Source organism: Prionailurus viverrinus, chromosome B2, assembly GCF_022837055.1.
Source record: "Prionailurus viverrinus isolate Anna chromosome B2, UM_Priviv_1.0, whole genome shotgun sequence".
Lineage (NCBI taxonomy): Eukaryota > Metazoa > Chordata > Mammalia > Carnivora > Felidae > Prionailurus > Prionailurus viverrinus.
The window spans coordinates 97673029-97685081 of NC_062565.1; the positions used below are offsets into that span (position 1 = coordinate 97673029).

At 40.9% G+C, this 12053-nt stretch overlaps 1 pseudogene; it reads right to left on the minus strand.

The window, feature by feature from the left end:
• Window positions 1–10194: 10194 nt before the first annotated feature.
• LOC125166119 (proteasome subunit beta type-3-like) lies at window positions 10195–11460 on the minus strand (annotated as a pseudogene).
• Window positions 11461–12053: the final 593 nt, after the last annotated feature.

A 12053-nucleotide genomic window follows, 5' to 3' on the forward strand; every position in this document is an offset into this window, starting at 1 on the left:
TAAGCACTCTTGTGCTAAAACAAATTCCCCATCAATATCAATGCTTTTCGCTCCAGAGGCCTTCGTTTTCTTTTTGTGTGGCATGGTAAAAGCCCAAATGAAAGCTTAAAGACCTGAAATATATAATTTTCAGTAAGAAAGAAATATGTTTTCTTTGAAGTTTTGGTATTCTGCCTGTTGAAGCCAGAACTGGTATTTTTCCTTTTTCATATACAAACCAGCCCTTTAGTGACCAACACAAACAGAAAAATATGACAAAACTACTTTGTGCAAGAACACAAAGTTAGAAAAGCAATTTATAAAAATATAACTTTAGTTTATTTTTTCAGAGAGAGATAGCATGCCCATGTGCACGTGCTCGAACCAGGGAGGGGCAGAGGGAGAGAGAGAGAATCCCAAGCAGGATCCACACCCAGTGCAAGCCCCATACGGGGCTTGATTTCGCCAACAGTGAGATCATGACCTGAGCCTAGATCAAGAGTTGGATGCTTAACCAACTGAGCCACCCAAGCGCCCCCAAATATATAACTTAAGGAAATACTTTTAAAATGAAACTTAACCAGGGTCCCTGGGTGGCTCACTCAGTTAAGCGTCTGACTCTTGATCTCGGCTCAGGTCATGATCTTACCAGTCTGTGAGATCGAGTGTGGCATCGGGCGTTGTGCTGACAGTTCAGAGGTTGCTTGGGATTCTCTCTCTCCCTCTCCCTCTCTTTGCCCCTCCCTGCCTCAAAATAAATAAACTTAAAAAAATAAAATAAAATTTAGCTGCAAAAAACTGAGATACATGTGATTTCATCATATATTAGAAAAGTAGAATTACTCATTATTTTCATAATTCCTAAGAGTACCATTTTATAATTTGCCTCAGGATTTCATTTTATTTTCTAGTGGCCCCAAAGTTGGCAATATCTGCCTATAAAAGCCTTGGTTTGGACTGTGTAGGCTGCTGATTTCTTTTCAGACGTTTTCTCATGAAAAGAAGATTGCATCCAAGTTTGGCAGCATCAGGCTTCCCAGAGGCTTATATGATCAGAACTTACTTTTCCCTTCTCTTTGCAAACCAACTTTTTTCTTAGCTAGTAAGTATAAAATATGCTTTTTCATAGCATATATATAAAGCATATATATATATATACATATATATATATATATAAAGCATATATACAAAGAATAAATTCTTTATTCTTCATTTCACCCCAAATATTTTCTCAGTGTCCTGCCCCTTTCTTACTTCCTTTTAACAGAAAATTTGTGAATAATAAGACATAAACATAACTGATAGTGGAATGGCCTTGTCATCATTTGTCATTTAAGAAGTGTCTGTCTCCTGCAGTTTGCAACAAACTTTTGGTGCCTATTGAGAAAATATTCATGGATTTTCAAAAAAACAAATGACTACACTAGGCCCAAGTAAGAGATATGTGTTAATCATCAAAACAGCTTCTTATTTGACCATCATCTGCTTCTATATCTGACACGTGCTTCTCCTACCTATGGCAGGAAGGAGTTCAGTAGTAAAGGCTGAGACTGTCCTAAAAGCTAGCTGGAGAGGCCACAGGGAGGAAGAGAGAACAAGACAGGCCTGCAAGATGAAACCTCCTGCACTGTCCAGCAGATTCTCTGCTGCAGGGTTATTCTTGCAAAACACAGTCAAAAAATGAAGGGTCCTGAGTTCTGAGAGTTGCCCTTGATCCTGTGGGCTTTGTCCCTAGAGGAATTGCCCAAAGAGTCCATTTTTATAAAAGTCTGAATGATGGCTGGATTACAGAGCTGTTGTGGCTCAGAGATGGACTGTGCTGTGATTATATATATATTTTTTTTTTCCGACGTTTATTTATTTTTGGGACAGAGAGAGACAGAGCATGAACGGGGGAGGGGCAGAGAGAGAGGGAGACACAGAATCGGAAACAGGCTCCAGGCTCTGAGCCATCAGCCCAGAGCCCGACGCGGGGCTCGAACTCACGGACCGCGAGATCGTGACCTGGCTGAAGTCGGACGCTTAACCGACTGCGCCACCCAGGCGCCCCTGTGCTGTGATTATAATTCCCCTGCTTGCCTTCAAGATTCATTCTCCATCCCTCCCAGCCCCGCTTCATGCCCAAGGAGACTCACCCTTTCAGATGAAAAGGTGGAGGAGAGAGTGGTCAGGCCTCATTCTCTGCCATCACCACTTAGGAGCTGTGTCTCCTAAGTGTTGGTAGCTATGATGTTCCACACCTGTGGCTCCCCTCAGGTGGCCCATCTTTCATGCTCTAGCTCTCACCAGGTTCCAATATCAATTTTCCTCCCCTTCACCCCACCAGCCCTAAGGGAAATAATGGCTTCCTGCCAGTGCCAGACTCAAAATCCCTTGTTCATTTCCTCAATTTTGTCCCTACCTCTCAAGCCTCTTCGTTCAAGTTTCTTGGTGATTGCTGTTTCCTGTGGGGAACCTGACTGATAAACCAACTGCCACTCATTTGCATTAAAAGAGATCTCAAGTTAACAAAAATAGATTTTCTTCACAACTTCAGAGTATTGCTTAGGAATATGGGTTTTGAAGTCATGCAGATCTGTTCTTATTAATTGTATGATTCTAGGTGTGCTTCGCCTTTCTAAATATCCGTTTTCTCATCCAGAAAATGGAGCTAAAAACGGTGTTTAACACATCAGATTGTTGCTAGGATTAAATCAGATAAGTTGGTAAAATAGTTAGCACAGCGCTTAAAACATCGAAGACTGTCAGTAAGATGGAGCTCTTCTTTTTATTATTACTTATCTTTGAGTTTATTTCAATTTTCAAACTATCTAAGAATGCATCTTTATATATGAATTGTTCCGTGTTTCTTATTTGTGAAACGAAAGCCAATTACAGAATGTTGTTTTACCAGTATGGACAATGGATGCTCAAGGGATTTGTACTGGTAGATTAAGAACCAACAGCAGAGAAAGAAAGGAGTTCAAAGCCTTGCCATTGGTTACTTTTAGGAAGTAGCATTGCTCTTACCAACTCCCCCCAAAACAGATACCTAGCTTTTCACTCTTTTCATACCAGCCTATCACACATTTACCCCGTTCTGGGCAATATGACACATGATCTTGTCCTTTAGTGCAAAACAGAATTCCTCTTTTCATCTGTTCACCTGAAATGTACTGAATCAGCTGGTGTTGGTTTAACTGTGAATGACCTAAAACTCAAAATAATAGTAGTGTAAGCAAGATGTTTATTCTTCCTTCACATAAAATCCGAGTGGGTAATCCTGAGTTGGTAGGGGACTCCATCGTGTCAAGGACTCAGGCTTATCGCTCTGCTGTGCATGGCCCTTGTCCCTTCTTTCAAGATGGAGCTCCAGCCATTACAGCCATATTCCAAGCAGCAGGATGGAGGAAAAGAAGAAAGATAAAGGACCTTGTGAAATAATAGAAAATATATATATTGGCCTCTGTTTCCCAGTTCCTGCCATAGTCCTCCTAAAACCCTTATAATTTCCTAAATGATAAAAGCAGTAGGAACTCTCATTCCTAATCTTTGGTCTTTGACCCTAGTTCTAGACACACAGCTCCTAAATTCCTTGGAATTTCCAAGATGTGTCATTTATTCTAATGAGATGGGGCCTGGTGACCAGAAAGATCAAGCCATAATTAGAAGCTTGGAACTTTTAATCCCACCCTCTATTCTCTGGGAAGTTTTATAAAGTGGCTGGAGATTGAGTTAATAACCAATCATAGCTAAGTGATGAAGCCTTCATAAAAATCCCCAACATATGGGGGATTCAGAGTTTCTGGGTTGGTAAACACATCCACATGAGGGGAGAGTGACGTACCCCAACTCCACAGGGACAGAAGCTCCTGTGCTTAGGACTCTTCTAGACCTCTCCCATGTATTTCTTCATCTGGCTGTTCATCTGTAATCTTTATCAAATTCTTAATTATATAATAAGCTGATAAATGTATGTTTCTCTGAGTTCTTTAAGTCACTGTAGCAAATTATCAAACCCAAAAAGAGGGTCATAGGAACCCCAATTATAGCCAGTCAGAAGTATAGGGGACAACACAGGACTTGTGACTGGCATCTGAAATGAGAGGTCGGGGGCAGTTTCGTGGAACTAAGTTTTTAACCTGTGGGATCTGACACTAACTCCAAGTAGCTTGTGTCAGGACTGAGTAAAATTGTAGGACACCCAGCTGGTACCAGGGAATTGCTCAATATGCAGAAAACCCACACATGTGGTGTCAGAAGTGAAGCGAAATGTGGTAGTGGTGTAGAGGTAAAGGAGAAACATGGGAGTTTTTCCTTTACATTGTCCTACACTAGCTCTCCCTTAAAATGGGGATCCCAGAAGTTGCCATTCGACATTTCTGCTGTGAGCCCATGGGCCACCACTCAGTCAGGTGACTACCCTAGCATCAAGGAAGCTGGGAAATGTCTTTACCCCGGGAAGTCACGTGTCCAGCTCAAATTTCTATAACTATAGAAGAAACGTAGAACAAATACTGCGGGCAAGGAGCAACTTCTGCCACAGACATCTTCCTTTCCACCACTCTTCTTCCTTGCCAGAGTTAGGAAAAAGAGAGGCAAAGAGATTTTTTAAAAAACCAGTGCCATCTTGACAGTAGAAAAGGGCACTTCATTATTTTTTTAATGTTTGTTTGTTTGTTTATTTATTTATTGAGAGATAGAGGCAGAGAGAGAATCCCAAGTAGGCTCCTCACTGTCAGGAGCAGAGCCAGATGCAGGGCTTGCATTCATGAACCATGAGATCATGACCTGAGCTGAAATCAAGAGTCAGATGCTTAACTGACTGAGCCACCCAGGTGCCCCAGAAAAGGGCACTTTAAAGTGTTTTTCATCATCTCAGAAATGGTATGGTGTGAAATCAAAAGGAAACTGGAAAACTGTCATGCATCTTACTCTGCCCCACCTCAAACTCTGCTCAGATCAGTTTCCAAACATGAGCAATCAGTAGACCTTCTTTTAGACCATTGCCCATACACAATCAGAGCACAAATCTATATAAATATAACATTGACAGTAACTGCAAACACAGAATACATTTTATATCTGAAAGATAAGAGACAGCCTAGCAAAACAGTCTGATGTTTATCTTTAACCATTCAGACATGGATTCAGCTGGTACCCATGGCACATGCCTGGCAAATCCATTCTGTTGCCCAGTGGCCATCTCCATAATTCATAGTACTTGGGTGTCATAAAGATTTTTGAGTACATGTGCAAATAAGATCAGAATTATGCTCTAAGAATATTAACCTGGTAAAGTATTAAGTGGTCAGGCAAGAGAGAGAATGGAGTTGACACCAGTGAACAGATACTGCAGTGCTAATGACAAGTGAGGTATACAATGGGAATGGGAAGCTGGTTACAGATAGAGATCTACTCCAAAGGACTCAGAAATAGACTGTTTTCAGGGAACACACTGAGAAGAAGTTTAAAGAAGGAATCTGTCAATTTTGTGTTTTTAAGAGTCTCTTTTTGTAGATAATTGTTCCTCTGCCATTCTATATGATTATGGCAAGGCTGCCAAATTGCAGGACCCTGCTGTTTAACAGATGAACAGAGATGTGAGTGTGTGTGTTAGTGGTAGGAGCAGCCAAGCATAGAATCTTAAGCCCAGACAATCATAGTACTCCATTCTCTTAGGCACAGTGATTGGTCCAGGGATGGACAATACGTGCCAGTCTGGGCCAATTAGAGCCCTTTTCTGAGACTTTTTAATTTGGAGCTGTTGGAGAGGAGGCAGGAGTGGAGAAGAGGTGTTGCTTATTGGAAGTATGTGAGTGAGGAGTACCAGCAGCCTTTCTCTCTTTCTTTCTTTTTCTCTTTCTTTCTTTCTTTCTTTCTTTCTTTCCTTTCTTTTTTTCACTATTTGGAGAACACCTGTCTGCAGTAGGAAAGAATGAAGGCAACACAGATAAGTGGGCAAAGGGTACATGGGGCAACCAGTTGAGTTCCTGAGTCCAGTCAAACTAGAAGTTAGACCACTGCCTGGACTTTCCAGCTATGGAATCCAATAAATCTCCTCTTAAGCATAAGCTAGTTTGAGTTGGGTTTCTGCCATTTGTAATCAAAACACATCTGAACTGGAAAGAAAGAAGAAAGAAAGAAAGAAAGAAAGAAAGAAAGAAAGAAAGAAAGAAAAGAAGTTGAATAATATGCTCTTGCTATTAGAAATAGACTTAATAAACATCTAAGAGTCCACAGTAAATTCAATGAAATGAATGCTTAAGCACATTGGTAACTAAGAAATATTTATTAGCAAACTATAGACAAATCAAAGGTGTTAGGAGAATGTTGAAGAAGCCAATTTTGCTCATTTTTGTCATTTTCCTTCTGACACTGGTAGTTTTTGCTTTTGAAATTATAAGAGGAAGAAAACAGATGTGTCAGTCAAGAGAGAAGGAATTGATTGAGAGGCAAGAAAAGGAGGTATGGGAATAAAATGACGGGAAGGGAATGTTGAGAGATGGCATGGCATAGCAGTTCTAGTCTGGGAGTCAGGACCTGGGTCATAGCCCTGGCTTTGTCACAACTGTTCCACCAACTTGGATAAACCACTTTGACGAGTTGTAATTTCTACACCTGAGAAATAAGGAAACCTGGAATAAAGGATGATAAGGTCCCTCTTGGTTCTAACAATCTATCATTCTAGCATATCCTGTTTCTGCCAGAAAAATGAAGGAAGCAGGGGAATAGGGTACATCACTATTGGATTTGCAGCTGTCAAGAGAGTGACCTAAGTTTTCTGAAGAGGTACAGCTTGGATGTCAGCTGCTCTGAGACACCCACACCAGCCTCAGATCATCCCATGGGCAACTGAGGCTCTGACTTTACCCTGGAGGGTCAACATGGTCAACAATTATTGGGCTGGCGACAGAAGTAGATCCAAGGCAGGGCTCCCTGTTTATAATTCATTAAATAATTTATCTAATTCCTTAGGCAGAGAGAGAACCAACCTAATCTCCCTCTTCTCTCCCCACCCTCTTCCTACCCACTAAGGAATCCTGACCCACACTAAATCCTATCCAGAGGAGCATACTGGAATCCATCCAACCTAGCAAGTGCAGCCTGCTTGGCAGAGACCTGAGCAAACCAGTTTCACACAGGAAAATTCAATAGCCTGCTATTATCACAGCCAGGGAGGCAGGGGAGGAGCAGTCCCATCTATCACAGCGATTTGAGGAGGTGGAGAAGTGAGAATGGGAAGAAGAGGTGAATAAACAAACAGGGAAAGGAAGAATTATAGAAGGTGCTCCTGCCCAAAAGTTGGGGCTGAAGGATACTGTGTGAGAAGAAAGGAATTTCCTTCGAGCTCTTTCAAACTGTTTCTCCATTCTCCACCAAAATGGTCAGCAAGAAGTTTCTCAGTTCTTAGAGTTCTGAAAAGACTTGGTACACAGTAGGCATTTCATATATATTTACTGAAAGAAAAAAAAAAAGAATGGATGGACAAATCTATTGGTCACCATGTTTACTCTCTTTGTCTGACTTTCTGATGAACCACAAAAATGGAATATACTCCATAGAAGAGAAGGCATGATAAGGATAGGGGCTAATTTCAGGCTCAGCTGAGGCTGATAGTCCCCACTGTGGACTATCCAGGCTGAGTCATAATAGGTCACATCACACAGAGGGTGTTTCCTTCAGTCAATGAGCAATTGTTAAACAACATGCTCTTATGGACCCAGGACCATGTAGATGTCAGTCCTGGACTTCTAACTGAAGAGGGTGTTAGCCCATATAGAACAATGATATGAATCACATAAATGAATAAATAGCCTTGTTTAGGGAGAAATAGAATTGCAATTAAAGTTCAAAGAAAAGAGAGATGAGTGGGGCTGGAACAGTCCAGAAAAGCTCCACTGAAGTGGGATTTGACCTTGATGCAGAGAACAGGCAAATGTTCATTCACTTGGGACAAACTTGGGTTAACATTCTGAACTCTGATCCCACCTGGGTCAACACAGTGCTATTTTCCAGCTGCATGGCTAACCCCCCTTCCAATTTGCCTTTCATAATCTGCATAGCAAGTGAGATTTCCATCACCATTAGAGCAGAGGGGAGCCTCACAAGGAGCAGTGCAATTTGAGCGGTGATGAAGCCAACAGGTTTGATTCTGAAGGTTATTATTGCTGCCAGGCTGTAACCTAGACCTATAAACTTGCTGCTTCAAATGTTCCATCAGGAGAATTGGCTGGGGTGCACTAATCCTAAGTGAAACCCTCTTGATTACAAAGGAAGAAACGACAACACCGTATCATTTAACCACTGAACTTCATAATGAAACACAAAGCGGCATTAAAGTTCTCTGCCTGTAATGCCTTGGTTTAAGCAGTTAATCTTATTTTAGCTGAATGGCATGTTCATTACAGCAAATAAGTAGGTAATATGTGGGATTACTGAAAGGAAAGATAAACCAGTTATGGGCATCATGTTGATTTTTTTTAACTGTCTGATTTAACTTGGTATTTTTCATCAGTCAGAACTAATGTATACTCATCTAGCAGAGATTAAGTAGATGGGACTCTTGCCCAGAAAAGCTATTATATACAACTTAAGATACTAGTTTTAAGGGCAGCAATCCATGGTACTCAGCACTAGTTCCAGCCTGGAATCTTCAGTGCTTAAACTGGAGTGTTCCTGAATAGTAAGATGGCATTTCTCTCTTTTCCATTAAGTATGTTTTCACCATTTATGCTTCTCATGGGCAGCTGAAGGACTTTTCTTCAAGGTCTCAAATATCCTTCTGGGTGGAACTGCTACAAAGACGCCTTCCAACATAATGTATAGTGCAGGGATGTATCTTATCTCATTCACACATGCTTTCCTCAAGCAAGTACTGCTCTCACTCCAAACGCCATTCACTGAGCAAAGGATACAAAAGGGAGATATATAGTCCCTGAACTGGAGAAGATTACAATCTAGCCAAGAGAGGAGGGATAATAATCACAAACGTAAGGAACCCAGGAAACAACGTGAGAGGGTGTATAATCCAATGCCAGTTGCACAATGCAGTCCATGAGGGAAAAAAACTAGTACTTACTGAGCAATATGAAGCACTACATATTGGGCATTGCACTGTAGGCTCTTTGTATACTTTAATCTCATTTAATTTGCACAATAATCTTGTGAGAACAGTATTATTACTTCCCATTTTCACAGCCCTCCCAAAGTGAAGGCTCAGAGAAGTAAATTGCTTGCCCAAATAAGGGGAAAAACAGGAGTTTAAGCCCAGGTCTGATTGATTCTAAAGCCCTTGTTTTTTCTGTTATGGCAAAGTGCTTCCTTAAAAAATATGAAGAAAGAGCAGAAGAAAATCCTAAAAGATGTAGTGAAAGGAGGGGAATTGGACCTGAGTCAGAATGTATCTTCAGTCCAACTTAAAAACAACAAAGTTCATTACTAGTACCTATTTGAAAATCAATTCTACTTCCAGAAACAGCCTAAAGAAATAAGCTTTCCAGGTAATGCAATGACCTTAAAATATTTTAACTCCAAAAATAATCCCCTCTCGATGTTTATGCCATTGTTGTTTTTATCTATTCATTCTTTCATATACATAGATATATGAATATCTATCTATATATTAGAGAGAGAAAAAGAGACATCCCACAGAATATTATTGTTGTGTCCAGTCATTATTATTTAAATTTATCTATATATTTTACCCTTTTCATCAATCTTTTCTTCTTATACCTGAGTTTCCATCTAGGGTCATTTTACTTCTCCCTGAAGAACTGCCTTTAGTAAATCCTTTAATATGTAGGCCTGCTTGTCAAAACAAAAACAAAAACAAAAACAAAAAAAGAAAAAAAATATGTAGGCCTACTTGTGAGAATTTTCTGTCTTTATGTCCATAGATGCCTTTATCTCCTTCTTGTTTTTTTTTTTTTAACGTGTATTTATTTTTGAGACAGAGAGAGATAGAGCATGAATGGGGGAGGGGCAGAGAGAGAGGGAGACACAGAATCGGAAGCAAGCTCCAGGCTCTGAGCCATCAGCCCAGAGCCTGATGTGGGGCTCGAACTCACGGACCGCGAGATCGTGACCCGGGCTGAAGTCGGTCGCTTAACCGACTGAGCCACCCAGGCGCCCCTCTCCTTCTTAATTTTGAAAAACATTTTTGATTGGGCGTAGAACTCTAGATTGTCAATCACTTTCTTTTAGCATTTTGAAAATATTCCATTTGTCTTCTGGCTTTCATTTTCTCTTGAGAAATAAGCAATAAGTTTAGTTATTGCTCTTTTAAAGGCAATATCTTTTCTCCAGCTGGTTTATAAGATTTTCTCTTTGGTTTTTATCTACTATGAATGTGACTAGGTTGTTTTGGTTTGTTTTAAATTCTTCTTGGGCATCTTCATTTGTGTCAATGTTTTTCACCAGTTTGGAAAATTCTCAGCTATTTTTCAAATGTTTTCAAAAATTGCTTCCATCTCATTTTCTTTCTCCTTTGCTTCAGGGACTCTAACTATATTTATATTAAATTTTTTAATGCACCCCCTCTATCTCTTACCTACCCCCTCCCCAATCTGTATTCCCAAACTTTTTTCTTTCCCTGTTTCCTTCTGAAGATACTCTTCCAACATATTTTGAGTGAACTCTTTATGTCTTATTTGCTATAAAACCTTTCCATTGAGTTAATTTCAGCTACCATATTTTTGGGGATTTGGTTCCTTTTAATGGTTTCCCTAATTGCCAATCTTACTTTTTGTTTTACCTCTTTACCTTTTGTTTTGTTTTTGAAAGAAAAACTATTTTACTTTAAAAAAAAAAAAAAGTAGGCTCTGGGAACAGAAGATTAGTCCATTTGAGCCTTCAGTGTCCTGGTGATAATTTTGTCCTTCTCAATGATGTGGACAATGGCGCCCATGCCTGGCATTGCATCTTGATCCACAGCATTCAGCATGGCTTGTAGGATGGTTTCAAACAGTGTTCTGGATCCATGTTAGGCTCCCAGAAGGACTCATACATCCCATTCTTGTTTGGAGTAGATGTCACTGACCACAAAGTCGTCAGTCACCATGGGGTTGCTGATGAGGTCTAGAGATCAAATGGAGAGCTTAAAGGTCTTCAGGTTCAACCCAGGGATTTCTGGCTCTGTGTAGTAGGGGCCAAACCATCTCTGTACAAGAGGTTGGCCATGATGCTCATGAGGGTGTAAGCCTTGATCTCCCAACCATCCTTCAGCTCATACAGGTTCAACCAGAACTTGAGTTGCTGGGCAACAGTCTGGACATCAGTGATAAGCCCAGTCAGTCCTATATACAGCTGATTGCCCATGGGAAAGAACTTCTGAAAGTCCGTGGTCACCATCTGGGCCTGGATCCCAAAGTGCCTGTCAGCAGCGATAGCCACACAGTTCTTCCCTTTCAAGGCCATGACAGCTCCTCCATTATAGGACATAATAGACATAATTGCAGTATACTGGGACCTCCAATAGCCACAATTCCAGTCAACTGGTTAAGGCCCTCACTGCTTGTTTCACCTCTTTGAATGTATTAAACAAATTGTTGAGCAGTTTTCCATCAAGTAAAAACAGTTGACAATAAAGAAGCAATCAGCGAGTTCTAGTCCCACTTAGGATATAGAAAGCCAGTAAACACTGCTCCTACCAACTATTTTGCTTTGGGAAGAGTACAGGAGGAAGAGTAGCAGCCAAAAAAGTAAAGGTAAAAAACCCGAAATGTTAGCAGAAGTTTAAAGACCAAGTATGGCTAGAATGACAACTTAGAACCCCTGGGAGCCATGGATACAAAGTATGTGCCCCATTTGCCAGCACTTTTCCATAGGCCTCCCTGGGTATTCACAGGAAAGACTGGGTGCAGATCAGGAGAACTGAAAGAGCCTCCCTTTGGTGAGACAGGCATGCAGATGACGGCCAGCTACCAATGCAAGACAGGCATGGGGCCCATGTCCATCTTCCATACAAAGAAAAAGCCATCTGCCACTAAAGGAGTGTACTAAATCTTCTTGCCCCCTGGTCCCAAGATAAGGTTGGCTGTGGCAGAAGAGGAGTTGAAGCAAAAGCCATCAGATGCTGGAGGAAGGCAAGAAAC